The sequence below is a fragment of the Mustela erminea genome, chromosome 6, assembly GCF_009829155.1.
Source record: "Mustela erminea isolate mMusErm1 chromosome 6, mMusErm1.Pri, whole genome shotgun sequence".
Classification (NCBI taxonomy): Eukaryota; Metazoa; Chordata; class Mammalia; order Carnivora; family Mustelidae; genus Mustela; species Mustela erminea.
This window is the reverse complement of record NC_045619.1, coordinates 101952238-101966920: the sequence shown is the minus strand read 5'-3', so window position 1 is coordinate 101966920 and position 14683 is coordinate 101952238. Positions and strand designations below refer to the sequence as shown.

The following is a 14683-nucleotide window of genomic DNA, read 5'->3' as shown; positions in this document are numbered from 1 at the left end:
ATTAAAAGGGTGTGTTAGTCCCTACATTTTTCTTTACTAAAAAAAGAAAGAAAAAGAAAAATACCATGTATTCAAAACACTTGTATTAGAATGTTCACAACAGTTTCGACACTGGAAACAACCCACATTTTCACCAAGAAGTGAGTGGATAAGCAAATTGTCATATATTCACATGATGGAATACACTCAACAGTAAAAGGAAACTACAGATACAGGCAGCAACACAGATAAGTCTCAGAAACATTATGTTGGGCAGGGGTACCTGGGAGGCTCAATGGGTTAAAGCCTCTGCCTTCAGCTCAGGTCATGATCTCAGGGTCCTGGGATTGAGGCCCACATCGGGTTCTCTGCTCAGTGGGGAGCTTGTTTCCTCTTCTCTCTCTCTCTCTACCTGCCTCTCTGCTTTCTTGTTATCTCTCTCTGTCAAATAAATAAAATCTTTAAAAATTTTTTTAATTAAAAAAAACATTAAGTTGGGCAAAAGAAGCTAGACAAAAACAATGATTCCATTTATAACACATTCTAGAACAGGTAGAACTAATCTGTGATGATAAAAATTAGAACGACCATTGTATTTGGTGGAGTGGGGGAGACACCCGTTGGAAATGGGGACACAGGAACCTCCCAGAGTGATGGAAATATTCCATAGCTCAATTAGAATGGTGTAACATGTGCAGATGCAATTGTCCAGATTCATCAAACACCTAATATCATGTGTTGTATTGCACATAAATTACACTTCGAAGCAAATGCCAGCTTCTTTAAAGCAAAAAAATCAAGCTCTTTTCAGGTGCCTCTGCACCCTGCCCCACTGCATGTCTTCTCAGAAAATGCTACCAGAGATGAAGAATGTACAATCAATCATCTATCGTTGGGGCATTAAGAGTTAGGGATCCTACTGTTAAATCAATTAAACAGCCAGAAGTGGTTGGATTTAGCTTCCATAGCCTAAGATGCAAGGGGGGTGGTCCAATACCTCATAGTGGGAGGCAATTTTTGAAGAGGAAGGTATTCCAGAAAGCACCACCAACTGTTGCAGACTTGGGAAGTGGTGAGAAGATTGAATAAGGTTTGGGGCACCTGGGTGGCTCAGTTGGTGAAGCGTCTACCTTCTTCTCAGGTCATGATCCCAGAGTCCTGGGATCAGTCCTGCAATAGGTTCCCTGCTTGATGGGGAGTCTGCTTCTCCCTCTCTCTCTGCTTCCTCTGCCACCTCCACTCATGTTCATTCTCACTCTGTCTCAAATAAATAAATAAAATCTTAAGAAAAAAAAGAAAGATTAGATAAGGTCTGGCTTTGGAAAGAGAACTCCTAGCTGGGTAAGAACTTGAAGGGAGGTGGTACAAAGGGCAAGGGGGATCTGTTTTGGTGGGCAAGATCTCCACTGGGATGGACTCAAGAAAGGGGGAGCAGGATTCTCAGTGGATCTGGGTTTAGATGGAACATGGACCAAAGCAAGAGTGACTGGACCTTCATGGCAATCACAGGCTTAGTGAGAGTCTCTGAGGAGTCCTCAGCCTCTGAAGCCCCCACTCCTACATCCAGGCCCTCCCCTGGCACCTGCAGCTCCAACCCAGCACCTTGGCACTGAACCCGACATCTCCAAGGTCAGGAACTGTCCTGAGAACTGAGTCTCTGCCCTATTTTCTAATCTCTAACTCTGCCTCACATCCAAAACAAAGCCTCTGATTGGAGTGTGTCCTGAAAACCAGAATCACAGCTCCAGACTGTTCTTTCTAGTCCTGGCTAGATCCAGAGCCAGTAACAATGGTGATAGTGATAGCCTAGTAGTGTTGTTGCAATAAGACTAGTAAGTAGAGTAACCGTGGTAATTAATGCTGTAGTGGTTACTATAATAGCATTGGTAGCTAACATTTAATGATGCTTAACTATATGCCAAGCCCCATGCTGAATGTTTAAATGCTTTATCTTATTTAATCCTAACAGATGCCCCAGCTTATCAGAGAGGAGATAGAAACTCTTTGTACAATACTCTGCTATAACTGTATTTGTTGTTGTTGCATAAATAAGACCTACTCATTATAGGAAAAATTGGAAGATGCAGGTGAGCAAAAACATAGAAAATAAAAGTCACCCATCATCACATCCCTTTCAATTAATCACTGTTCGTGCCCTACCACGTATATGGTCTTCAATATCTTTATAAAAACAGTATTTTGCAGTATGTAGTTTAATTGACTCATTTCATTAAATAATGTATTGAACCTTTCCCTTTTTGATAAATAAATATACTTTTAAAACACCGTTTTATGGGCACCTGGGTGGCACAGTCGGTTGAGTCTGACTCTTGATTTCGGCTCAGGTCATGATCTCAGGGTCCTGGGATCAAGTCCTGAACCTGGCTCTGTGCTCAGTGTGGAGTCTGCTTGAGATTCTCTTCTCCATCTGCCCCTCCCCGCACCTACTCTCCCTCTATAACCCTCTCTAAAATAAATAAATAAAATCCTTTAAAAAAACAAAATGTCTTTTTATTTTTTTAAAAGATTTTATTTATTTATTTATTTGTCAGAGAGAGAGAGGAGCGAGAGTGAGCACAAGCAGACAGAGTGGCAGGCAGAGGCAGAGGGAGAAGCAGGCTCCCGGCTGAGCAAGGAGCCCGATGCGGGACTCGATAAAATGTCTTTTTATTTTTATTTATTTATTTATTTTTTTAAAGATATTATTTATTTATTTGACAGACAGAGATCACAAGTCGGCAGAGAGGCAGGCAGAGAGAGAGGGGGAAGCAGACTCCCTGCCGAGCAGAGAGCCCGATGCGGGGCTCGATCCCAGGACTCTGAGATCATGACCTGAGCCGAAGGCAGAGGCTTAACCCACTGAGCCACCCAGGTGCCCCTGAAATGTCTTTTTAATACCTACTTTATATTCCATCAATTTTGATAAAATACACTTACCCAATCTCTTATTGTTGGACATTTAGATTATTTCCTTTTTTCCCCAATGTTTAGTGTTTTGCTTTGTTTTGTTTTTAAGTTACTTCTTTTGTTTGTAATGTTTTTTAATGTTTTAATGTTACAGAAATTGGTTAACAGACTGTCCTTATAGCTTTGAATACACCTTCGTTTACTTCCTTCGGACTGGTTCCTACCAGAGGAGTTGCTGAGTTAGAGTGTGGGCATTGTTAAGGCTTTGAAGTCAGGCAGCCCTGACCTTGAATCCTGCTCAGGTGGCCTGGCCCCTGGCCTGAGGCAAAGTGCTTCTGGGGACCGAGTTTGTGCCCTGTGCTCCTTTTCCTCCTGTTTGCTCCCTATCACAGTTCACTGTTCTTAGCCTCCATCTGTAGGTCTTATGTTCAGCCCTGACAGCAGACCCTGCCCCCCAGCCTGTGCATTTTCCTCACTGTGTGATCTCCGGCACCCGGGACAGAGCTCAGTGTCTCCTCAGACGCAATTTGGTGCCGCAGAAAGGTCATGGTCGGGAAGGAAGGTACCCAGGTCCCATTCCCAACATGACCACCACTAGCCCTGGTGACAGACAAAGCCCTTCCTCACCGGGCCTCACTCAGCTGTCGGGACTCATCACCTCCCACTCACTTTTGTGCTAGCAGCTCTGAGCTAACACTCCTCAGGGCTGATAGTTCTCAGAACATACCTTATTCTTCTACAAGTCTCTGCCTTTGCCCACATCTCAGGGCTGGAGACCCACACAGTGCCTTTGTGCAAAATAGGAAAAGGTACCTCTTCCTCCCAGCAGAATACAGGCTGGATTTCATGCCCCACTCATCCCTTGGCCCCGTGCCATACTGGATTGACCAACCTGGATAGCATTTCTGAAGCGTGGAACAAACACAGCTAGCCCACCTAGCAAACCTCCATTCATCTGTCAAGTTGCAAGCCCAAGTGCTACTTCCTCTGTAAAGTAATCTTACTAAAGCAGATATAACTGGTTTGTTTGCTAAGCTGCCTCTGCTTTTTGAAGAGCCTCCATTAAAATAATTAACTTTAATGAATTACTAAATACTTCTCTATCCCATTAGATTCTCAGTTTTTCCTCTTTTATTCCTACTACAAAGTGCAGTTCCTGACACAGAGGAAGTGACTGCTAAGCTTGAATGATGAATAAATGAATGAGTGACTTTTTACCCCTCTGGTCCTCATGTTGCTTGTCCGAGAATAAAGGAATCTGAGTAACATGCCTGAAGTTTCTGCCAACTCCAAACTTTTCCTTCCCAGTATGCATTAAGTAAATATCTGTTGGGCAAATGAATAGCACCAAACCAAAAGAAAATCCCTTTAAAGATGTGCCTTAAGGGGCGCCTGGGTGGCTCAGTAGGTTAAGCCTCTGCCTTCGGCTCAGGTCATGATCCCAAGGTCCTGGGATTGAGCCCCACATCGGGCTCTCTGCTCAGCAGGGAGCCTGCTTTCCCTTCTCTCTCTGCCTGCCTCTCTGCCTCTCTGCCTACTTGTAATTTCTGTCAAATAAATAAATAAAAGCTTAAAAAAAAAAAAAGATGCACCTTAAAGGATCATGGATCAGTATGTTAAGTTTTATTTTAGAAGCAAGCCAGTGTGAGTTTCTGAATCTCTTAATTATTTTGCCTTGTCTCCGGAAGTCCTTCAGAGACATTTCAAACTGTCTGAAATAGAGTCTAAGGCTGCTTGAGGATACCCTTCCAAAGAATGACTTGCTTTCCGCCTTATCACGTGAGTCACCTACTTTTATTATTTGTCTTTCTCAGACATTTTCACAAAAGGAACATCTGTTTCTCAACACAAGGCAGCTCCTTATACATCTTGAAGCTAATGATGCTACTTCTCTCACAAGTTTTACCATGTCCTTTCTCCTTCTCCAGATGTCTCGTCTTTATGTGGACACTGCCAATCTCCTCAGAGGGACAGCTAACCTATGTGAGGGCATCAAGCCTCTGAAACACTAACAGAAGCAGGAATCTAGGGTAGGGGCTTTTACAAACTATAGGCATCCCTGGATCCCCAAAGAGTTCACTAACTCCCTGAAATTCTACTCACAATATTGTATACTTGTGCATTTTCCAGAGGAAAATCCACATCTTTCTTTGGAACCTCAGGGGGAGCCCCTTGACGTGAAAAGAGCTAAGTAAGAGCCACTGGTCTACAGCCTGGGCTAAAATAAGCTGGAAAGTACAGGGCCTTTTAAGATCAGATAATGTTCTGGCACATTCTTTGGAGTTATATTAAAGACAGAATCCTCAACAGCTACAGACTGGAGTCTTTGGGACTAAGTCCCTCCCTCCTATCAGTTGACTTCTCTTGGGGGCTTCCCCAAATCCCTAGGACTCGCTGAAACCCAGCCTGCTCCTCAGACACAGAAAAGCTTTGGGAAGAGGTCAGGTGACTGGCACCTCTGCCCTTATGTTTTAGCAGTAATAGCCTTCGAGCCAGAAGATCAGGTTCCTGTGAGGACATGGGACTCTCCGAAGCCCAGGATCACTACTCCACCACAAGGTGGCACCCAAAGCCCAGACAGACAGAAAAACAAGCATCCTGCCTCTGCTCAAATCTGAGCGGAGGACTCAAAAGAGCAGAGGCCCCGAGGCACTAAGCGATTAAATTCCTGGTTATACAACTGGTCCACAAAGTCTTTTCACACACGCCCAGTGTTCCACAGGGGACCTCACTGCTCTTTCTGAAAAGTTTGCATGTGCTTGTTGCTGGCTTCAGCCCTTTTCCTAGAGGTGGCCTTGAACCCTACATTCCTCCCTGGCTCTACCCTGGATGTGTAATATGAATTATGATGATCCTGATCCTGGGTATACATAGTGCACGCACTTCTCTCCACGCCTTGGAGTCACTCCAAGGGTCCTTACCCAGTGTTTGGATTCCTCAGTATGATTTCCAGGTTGGGAGCACAATGACATAGGATGTCTTGGGAACATCTCTATAGTTGTGACCCACTCAGACAAGAATAAGGAAAGGATCAACAGTCATTAGGCCAAAGGCAAGAGTTACCAAAAGTAGCTGCAGCTTGAGTGGGGATCCCAGACTGCCATGTGTTCTATAGTGAGGCTGCAATTTGGATACAGAAGGCAGGCTCAAATCTAAACCCATCAGAAGAGTATAAACTTAGATAAAAACAAAATATTAAATCTATAAACGGAGTTTAAAACACTTAAGGGAACTTAGCGCACTCTGTTAAGGAGACCCACTTAGACAGATGTTTGTGGGTACAGGTGGGGCATCCTAACCCTCAAATCTCAGGCAAATAGACAACTTCAGTCTTCTTGAGATGGTAATTACAGATCATGATCATACACTGGCCACACGAGCTAGGAAAACTGCTCCCTGAAGCAGAGAGATGTCCTTTAAACTACAAGAAGGTTTGGAATTAACAGAGTGGCTTGGTACTACATCAGCTTTGCGGAGATGAAGCCACAGTTTTCAAACAGTTCAAGGTTAAGATTGGCCACAAGAGAGATGTATGAGATTGGAAAGGGAGAAAGGCAGAATCAAGGCAGCAGCCATAATGCTGTTAAGGTCAGCTTGGGGTGCTAGGACAACTGCCCTTCCCCCACTCTTCATTTATTTACTCTTTCCCCTTCAGGAGCCAGACAATAACAAATAGGACATTCAAAAGCAACTGCATATATGGGGAAAACTAGAAAGTGACAGTGTATGCCCAGGAAAGACCCAGAAAAGACCTGAGAAAACTTCTAAATTTATACTTCAGGCTGATATTCAGTGTGGAGAGAACAATGAAAACAAAACAAAAACAAAAACAGGAAAAAAAAAAAAAAAAAGGTCGCCTGGGTGGCTCAGTGGGTTAAAGCCTCTGCCTTCAGCTCAGGTCATGATCCCAGGGTCCTGGGATTGAGCCCCACATCGGGCTTTCTGCTCAGCAGGAAGCCTGCTTCCCCCCACCCCCTCTCTCTGCCTACTTGTGATCTCTGTCTGTCAAATAAATAAGTAAAATCTTTAAAAAAATAATAATAATAACAGAAAAAAATAACAATAACAAAACAAACAGACCCTAAGGAAGGGGGAAAATCTGATCTCCACAGTTACCACATTATTAGATTCAAATGTCCAGTGTTCAACAAAAAAATCACAAGGATGTAAGAAAATATACCCCATTCAAAGGAAATAAACACATCAACAGAAACTGTCCCTGAAACAATCCTAATAGCACATATATTAGACAGAGACTTTAAAACAGTCTGTCTTAAAAATGATCAAACAATTAAGGAAGATGTGGAGAAAGGCAAGAAAATATGGTGTTGAGGGGCACCTGGGTGGCTCAGTCAGTTAAGCATCTGCCTTTGGCTCAGGTTCTGGGATCGAGCACCACATCAGGATCCCTGCTTAGTGGGGAGCGTGCTTCTCCCTCTCCCTCTGCTCATCCCCACTACTCATGGGCTTTCTCTGGTGCACGCTCTCTCTCTCTAATAAAATATTTCTTTAAAAAAGAAAATATGGGACACCTGGGTGGTTCAGTTGGTTAAGAATCTGCCTTCAGCTCCAGTCATGATCCCAAAGTCCTGAAATTGATTCCCACATCAGGCTCCCTGCTCAACAGAAAGCCTGCTCTTCCCTCTGCCCCTCATCCTGATTGTGCTCTCTCGCTCTCTCTATCTTGCTCTCTCAAATAAATAAAATCTTAAAAAATAAAAGAAAATACAGTGTTGAATAAAATGGAAATGTCAATAAAGACATAGAAAACCTGGAAAGAAACCAAAAAGAAACTCTGGAGCTGAAAAGTATAATAACTGAAATGAGAATTTCACTAGAGGGATTCAAGGCATATGTGAGCAGGCAGAAAAAAGAATCAGTGAACGTGAAGATAAAATGATGAAAATTATCAAGTCTGAGGAATAGGAAAAAAGAAATAAGAAAAGTAAACAGGGCCAATGGGACCCGTGGGACACCATCAAGAGGATCAACATATGCATTAAGGGGGTCCAGAAGGCTGAGGGGAGAGAGAAAGGGGCAGAGAAAATATTTGAAGAAATAATGGCTGAAAACTTCCCAAATTTGATGAAAGACATCAAAGAAGCTCAGTGAACTCCAAGTAAGATAAATTCAAAGAGAATCATACCAGGACACATATAATCAAACTTTCAAAGGGCAAAAATTGAAGAGAATCTTGAAAGCAGCAAGAGAGAAGGGAATCATCCCATACAGGGGATGCTCAATGAGATTATTAGCAGATTTCTCATCAAAAACTTTGTAGGTCAGAAGGCAGTGGGCCAATACATTCCAAGAGCTAAAAGAAAAAAAAAATCGACTAAGAATACTATATTAAGCAAAACTATCCTTCAAACATGAGAGACAAGTTAAGACATGCTTAGGTAAACAAAAGCTGAGGGGGTTCAAGACCACTAGACCTGCCCTTAAAGACAGGGAGTCCAGCAAGGTGAAATGAAAGGACACTAGACAGTAACTCAAAGCTGTATGGAAAATAAAGATCTCAATAAAGATAAATACATGGCCAATTATAAAAGCTAGCATAATCATGAGAGTGGTTTGTAGCTTCACTTTTTGTTTTCTATATGATTTAAGAGATTAATATATTTAAAGAAAAAAATTATTAGTGGAAAAGCAGGTATCACTCTAACTTATGGTTTGTGACTCCAAATCTTGTTTTCTCCATAATATAAGAAAGTAATGCATGTAAAAGAATTATTAGTTTATGTTTTGGGGTACACAATGTATAAAATGTAATTCTGTGACATCAAAAATTGAAAGAGATGGAGATGAACTATAAAAGAGCAGAGTTTTTGTGTATCATTTAAGCCAGTATAGGTTCAAACGAAAGTATTACAACTTCAGGATCTTAAATGTATGCCCCAAATGTCACTGTAGTATTTCATTATTTCCCAAAATATTTCACTACAAAGAATAAATTAAGTACAAAAGAAGATAGAAATGCATGAATTGAGGGACAAAAAAATCTACAACACATATAAAAAATATATAGCACAATGACAAAAGTATGCCCTTCTTATCAGTAATTACTTTAAAAAGTAAATGGAGGGGCACCTGGGTGGCTCAGTTGGTTGAGTGACTGCCTTCTTTGGCTCATGATCCCGGACTTCCAGGATCGAGCCCCACATCAGGCTCCCAGCTCCTTGGGGAGTGGGCTTCTCCCTCTCACCTTCTCCTCTCTCATGCTCTCTCCCACTCATTCTTTCTCAAATAAATAAATAAAATCTTAAAAAAAAAAAAAAAGTAAATGGAGGGGCACCTGGGTGGCTCAGTGGGTTAAAGCCTCTGCCTTCGGTTAAGGTCATGATCCCAGGGTCCTGGGATTGAGCCCTACGTTGGGCTCTCTGCTCAGCAGGGGGCCTGCTTCCCTCTCTCTCTCTGCCTGCCTCTCTGCCAAGTTGTGATCTCTGTCAAATAAATAAATAAAATCTTTAAAAAAGAAAAAAAGGTAAATGGATTGGGTGCCTGGGTGGATCAGTGGGTTAAGCCTCTTCCTTCGGTTCAGGTCATGATCTCAGGGTCCTGAGACTGAGGCCCACATTGGGCTCTCTGCTCAGCAGAGAGCCTGCTTCCCCCACTCTCTCTTCCTGCTTCTCTGCCTACTTGTCACCTCTCTCTCTCTCAAATAAATAAAAATTTAAAAATCTTAAAAAAAAATAAGTGGATTAAAGTCGCTGAACACAAAACAGAGATTGGTAGAATGGCTAAAAACACATGATTCAACTATATGCTGTCTAAAACAGAATCACTTGATATCCAAAGACAGAAACAGAAACAGATAGAAAGTAAAAGAACAGAAAAAGAAATTCCATGCAAATAGTAACCAAAAGAGAACTAGGATGGCTACACTAATATCAGACAAAACAGACTTTAAATCAAATAAGTTTACGAAAGATAAAGGACACTATATATTAATAAAAAGTTCAATACCACAAGAAGATGAAATGCCTTGATGACTCAGTCAGTTGAACATCCAAATCTTGATCTCAGCTCAGGTCTCAATCTCTCTCTCTCTCTCTCTCTATATATATATATATATGTATATATATTAATTAGTAGGCTCCATGGGGCCTAATAAGGGGCTTGAACCATATATATATATATATATATATATATATATATATATATATATATATATGGTTGAATATATATATATTATGGGCAGAATTGAAGGGAGAAATAGATAGTTCTATGATGATAGCTGGAGATTTCAATATCCCACTCACAATAATGGGTAGAAAAAATAGACAGAAAAGTAAAGAAATAGAGGACTTAGACAATACAATAAACCAACTAGAACTAACGGACATGTATAAAACACCCTTCCTAACAAAAGCAGCATACATATTCTTCTCAAGTTCTCCTGGAACATTTTCCAGGATAGACCATATGTTAGGCTGCAGACTAAGTCTCAATTGATTTTAAAAGGTAAATATCATACTGGGGTGCCTGTGCGACCCAGTCAGTTAAGCAACTGACTCCTGTTTTCAGCTCAAGTTGCAATCTCAAGGTCATGAGATCGAGCCCCATGTTGGGCTCTACATGAAGCATGGAGTCTGTTTAGGACTCTCTCTCTCTCTCTCCCTTTATCCCATTCCACCACTCGCTCTCTCCCCCTCTAAAATAAATAAATAAATCTTAAGAAAAATGGTAGATATTATACAAATTATCTTCTCTGACTATAATAGGATGAAGGTAAAAATTAATTTAAAAAGGAAAACTGGAAAATTCACAAAATTGTGGAAATTAAATAATACATTATTAAACAACAAATAGACCAAAGAAGAAATCACAAGGGCAATTAGAAAATACTTAGAGGGGCATCTGGGTGGCTCAGTTGGTTAACTGTCAACTCTTGGTTTCAGTTCAGGTCATGATCTCAGGGTCCTAGGATGGAGCCCCACACAGGGCTCTGTGCTCATGCGGAATCTGCTTGAGGCTTACTCTCCCTCTGCCCCTGCTCCTGCTTGTTCTCTCTCTCTCTCTCTCTCTAAAATAAATGTAGATCTTTTTTTGGTAAATTTTATTTTACTTTTTTTCAGTGTTCTAAAATTCATTATTTATGTACCACACCCAGTGCTCCATGCAGCACATGCCCTCCATAAGAGACTGTAGACTCTGAGAAATATAAATCTTTTTAAAAAGGAAAATACTTAGAGACAAATGTGAATAAAAACACAACATACCAAACTTTTTTTTATTGTTTTTTGCTTTAACTATTTCTTTAGGGGAGGGAACATCACACTTCTAGAAATATTTTTAGAGTCTAAAGGTTTCTGGGTTTGGGGTTTTGGGTTTTTTTTTTTTTAGACTTACATGTCATGAATTCATAGGGTATAGGCTCCAACTGCTCAGGCTCCTTTCCCTTGGTTCTCACAAAGTGTGATTCTCTGGGTGGAGCAAGCTAATACTTCAGTTAAACCCAAGTAACTTTCTCTTTGACTTCCTTCTTTTTCTGATCATTTTCCTTCACATGCTTCAGGAAGCTATCTTGGCTCTTAGAGTGCTTAATATGCTCAACTTGTACATTAATTTGCATGGCAAGAATCATACCCTTAATGTGTTTGTTTACAGCAATACCAATAGCATGCTAGGCAGTTCTGCAGATTCTTCTAGTTTTGCCATAGTAACATTCGTGGGGCAGTACTTTTGGAACAATGCCCATTTCCTTGATGTCTGTAATAGCACCTTTCTTGAAGATTCATATGTATGTGGCCAAAGGAACAACTCCATGTTTTCTAAATGGCCTAGAGAACAGATAGCGGGTGCCTCTGCACTTTCCCTTTGTATTGGTCATTCTGGCAAACTACTGGAAGATGGTGGTTCTAGCCAAAAGGCTCACACCAAAACTCTTGGGATGCAATGAATGTGGTAATAAGGGGTAAATTCATAGCTGTAAATACTCACTTTAAAAAGAAAATAAGAGGAACCCCTGAATGGCTCAATTGGTTAGGCAACTGCCTTCCACTCAGGTTGTGATGAGGTACTGGGACCAAGCCCCACTTGGCCTCCCTGCCCTCCAGGGAGCCTGCTTCTCCTTCTCCCTCTGCCTGCCACTCCCCCTGCTTGTGCTTGTTCTCTCTTTCTCTCTCTCAATCTCTCTCAAATAAATAAAATCTTTAAAAAAAATAAGAAAAATCTCAAATCAACAACCTAATTTTACAACTTAAGTAACTAGAAAAAGAACAAAATAAACCCAAAGCTAGCAAAGGGGAGGAAATGACAAAGATTAGAGCAGAGATAAACTAAATAGAAAATAGAAAAATAATAGAGAAAATCAGTGAAACCAAAACTTGCTTCTTCAAAAAGACCAAAAAAAAAGCGGACAGACCTTGTAGTTAGATGGACTAAGAGAAAAAGAGAATAAACTCAGAAATGAATGTGGAGTATTTGTGTGCCTATTTGACCGAAATAGAAAAGAATTATAAGAGAATACTATGAACAATTGTAACTAAAAAGTTGGATTACCTAGATGAAAGAAACAAACCCTTAGAAACACAAAACCTACCAAAACTAAATCATGGAGAACTAGAATATCTGAAGAGGCCTAAGAAAATTGAATCTCTAATCCAAAATGCCCCCCACACCAAAATCTCCCAACAAAGAAATGCCCTTGATCTGATGGCTTCACTGATGAATTTTACCAAAACATTACAAAATAATACCAATCCTTCTCAAAATTTCTTTTAAAACACTTCTTAACTCATTCTATAAGGCCAAGATTACCCTGACACCAAAGCAGACAAAGACATTATAAGAAAAAATAACAAACAATATCCCTTATGAACACTGATGCAAAGAAATCCTCAACAAATAAAATTCATCAGCATATTAAAAGGATTATACACCATAACCTGGTGGGATTTATTCCTGAAATGCAAAGATCATGCAGCATATGAAAATCAATCAATGTAACATGCCATGTCAACAGAATAAAGGGAAAAAACACATGATCATCCCAATTGATGCAGAAGAAGTATTTGACAAAAATCAACACCATTTCATGATAAAAACCTCCCAAAAACTAGGAATAGAAGGTAACTACCTGCACATAATAAAATCCATATATGAAAAACCCACACAAATAAAGTATTCAATGGCGAAAGACTGAAAGTTTTTCTTCCAAAATGAGGAATTACCTTAATAATGCCCACTTTTACCACTTCTCTTCAACACAGTACTGGAAATTTTAGCCAGAGCAATTAGACAAGAGAAAGAAATAAAAGGCATACAAATTGGGAAAAAAAAGAGGTAAAATTTTCTCTCTGACATGATCTTATATGTAGACAACCCTAAAAATTACACACACATAAAACTGTTAGAACTAATGAATTCAGTAAAGTAGTAGGATATAAAGTCAACACATAAAAGTCACCTGCATTTCTATACACAAACAATGGACAATCTGGAAAACAAAGTTCCAAATCAATTTCATATACAGTAGTTCCAAAAAAAATACTTAGGAATTAACTTAACCAAGGAGGTAAAAGAATTGTAGGATGAAAACTACAAAACATTGCTGAAAGAAATTATAGATATAAATAAATGAAAACACATTTCTATTGATGGATTGGAAGTCATAATACTGTTAAAATGTCAATACTACCCAAAGTGATCTACAGATTTGATGCAATCCCTATCAAAATCCCAGTATTTTTTGCAGAAATAGAAAAATCCATACTAAAATATATATGGAATCTCAAGAGACCCCAAATGGCAAAAACAATCTTGAAAAAGAACAAACTGGAGAACTAACACTTGCTGATTTCAAAACTTACTACAAAGCTACAGTTAATAAAATAGTGAGGTATCAATATGAACACAAACATACAGACCAATGGAACAGAATAGGTAGTCTGGAAATAAACGTGTGTGTGTGTGAGAGAAAGAGAGAGAGAGAAAGAGAGAGAGAGAGAAATGATTTTGACAAGGGTGCCAAGACTATTCAATGGGGAAAGAACAGTCTTTTCTACAAATGGTGCTGGGATAAATGGATGTCTACATGCAAAAGAATAGTTACCTATTAACTCAAAATGGGTAAATGACCTAAATGTAAGACCTAAAACAATAAAACTTTTAGAAGAAAACACAGGAAGAAAGCTTCACAACATTGGCTTGGCAAGATTTCTTAGATATGACATCAAAGGCACAGGTAATAAAAGAAAAAATAAACACATTGAATTTCATACGGTCACAAAAAGACAAATACCATATGATTCCACTTACATGAGGTACTTAGAATGGTCAAAATCACAAATACAAAAAGGAGAATGGTGGTTGCCAGGGGTTGAAAGTTGGGGGAGGAGGAGATGGAGAGCTTTTTTTTTTTTTTTTTTTTTTTTTTTAAGGGATACAGCGTTTCAGTTTTACCAGATGAAAAATGTTATAAGAATGGATAATGAGGGGTCCTGAGAGGCTCAGTCAGTTGAGCATCTGCCTTCAGCTCAGGTCATGGTCCCAGGGTCCTGGGATCAAGCCCCGTGTCAGGCACCCTGCTTAGCAGAGAGCCTGCTTCTCCCTCTTCCTCTGCTGCCTCTCTGCCTACTTGTGTTTTCTCTATCTCTCTGAAATAAACAAAATCTTAGGGGGGAAAAAAGGATGGATAATGGAGGGTAACAGTTGCACAACCATGTGAATGTCTTTGATACCTCTGAACCGCATACTTAATGGTTAGGATGGTAAATTTTGTTAGGTGTACTTTACCACAATAAAAAACATGCTCCCCAAAAGAGAAGATCATTGTCTTTGTTTTTACTATATT

The 14683-nt window shown here is 40.1% G+C and overlaps 1 protein-coding gene and 1 pseudogene across 2 annotated transcripts in view; both read right to left on the bottom strand.

Annotated features, from left to right (window-relative positions):
- VAMP1 (vesicle associated membrane protein 1) overlaps positions 1-14683 on the bottom strand; it is a 77518-nt gene that overhangs the window by 30131 nt on the left and 32704 nt on the right. The gene's annotated exons all lie outside the window — the stretch shown is intronic.
- On the bottom strand, positions 11111-11853 carry LOC116594101 (annotated as a pseudogene).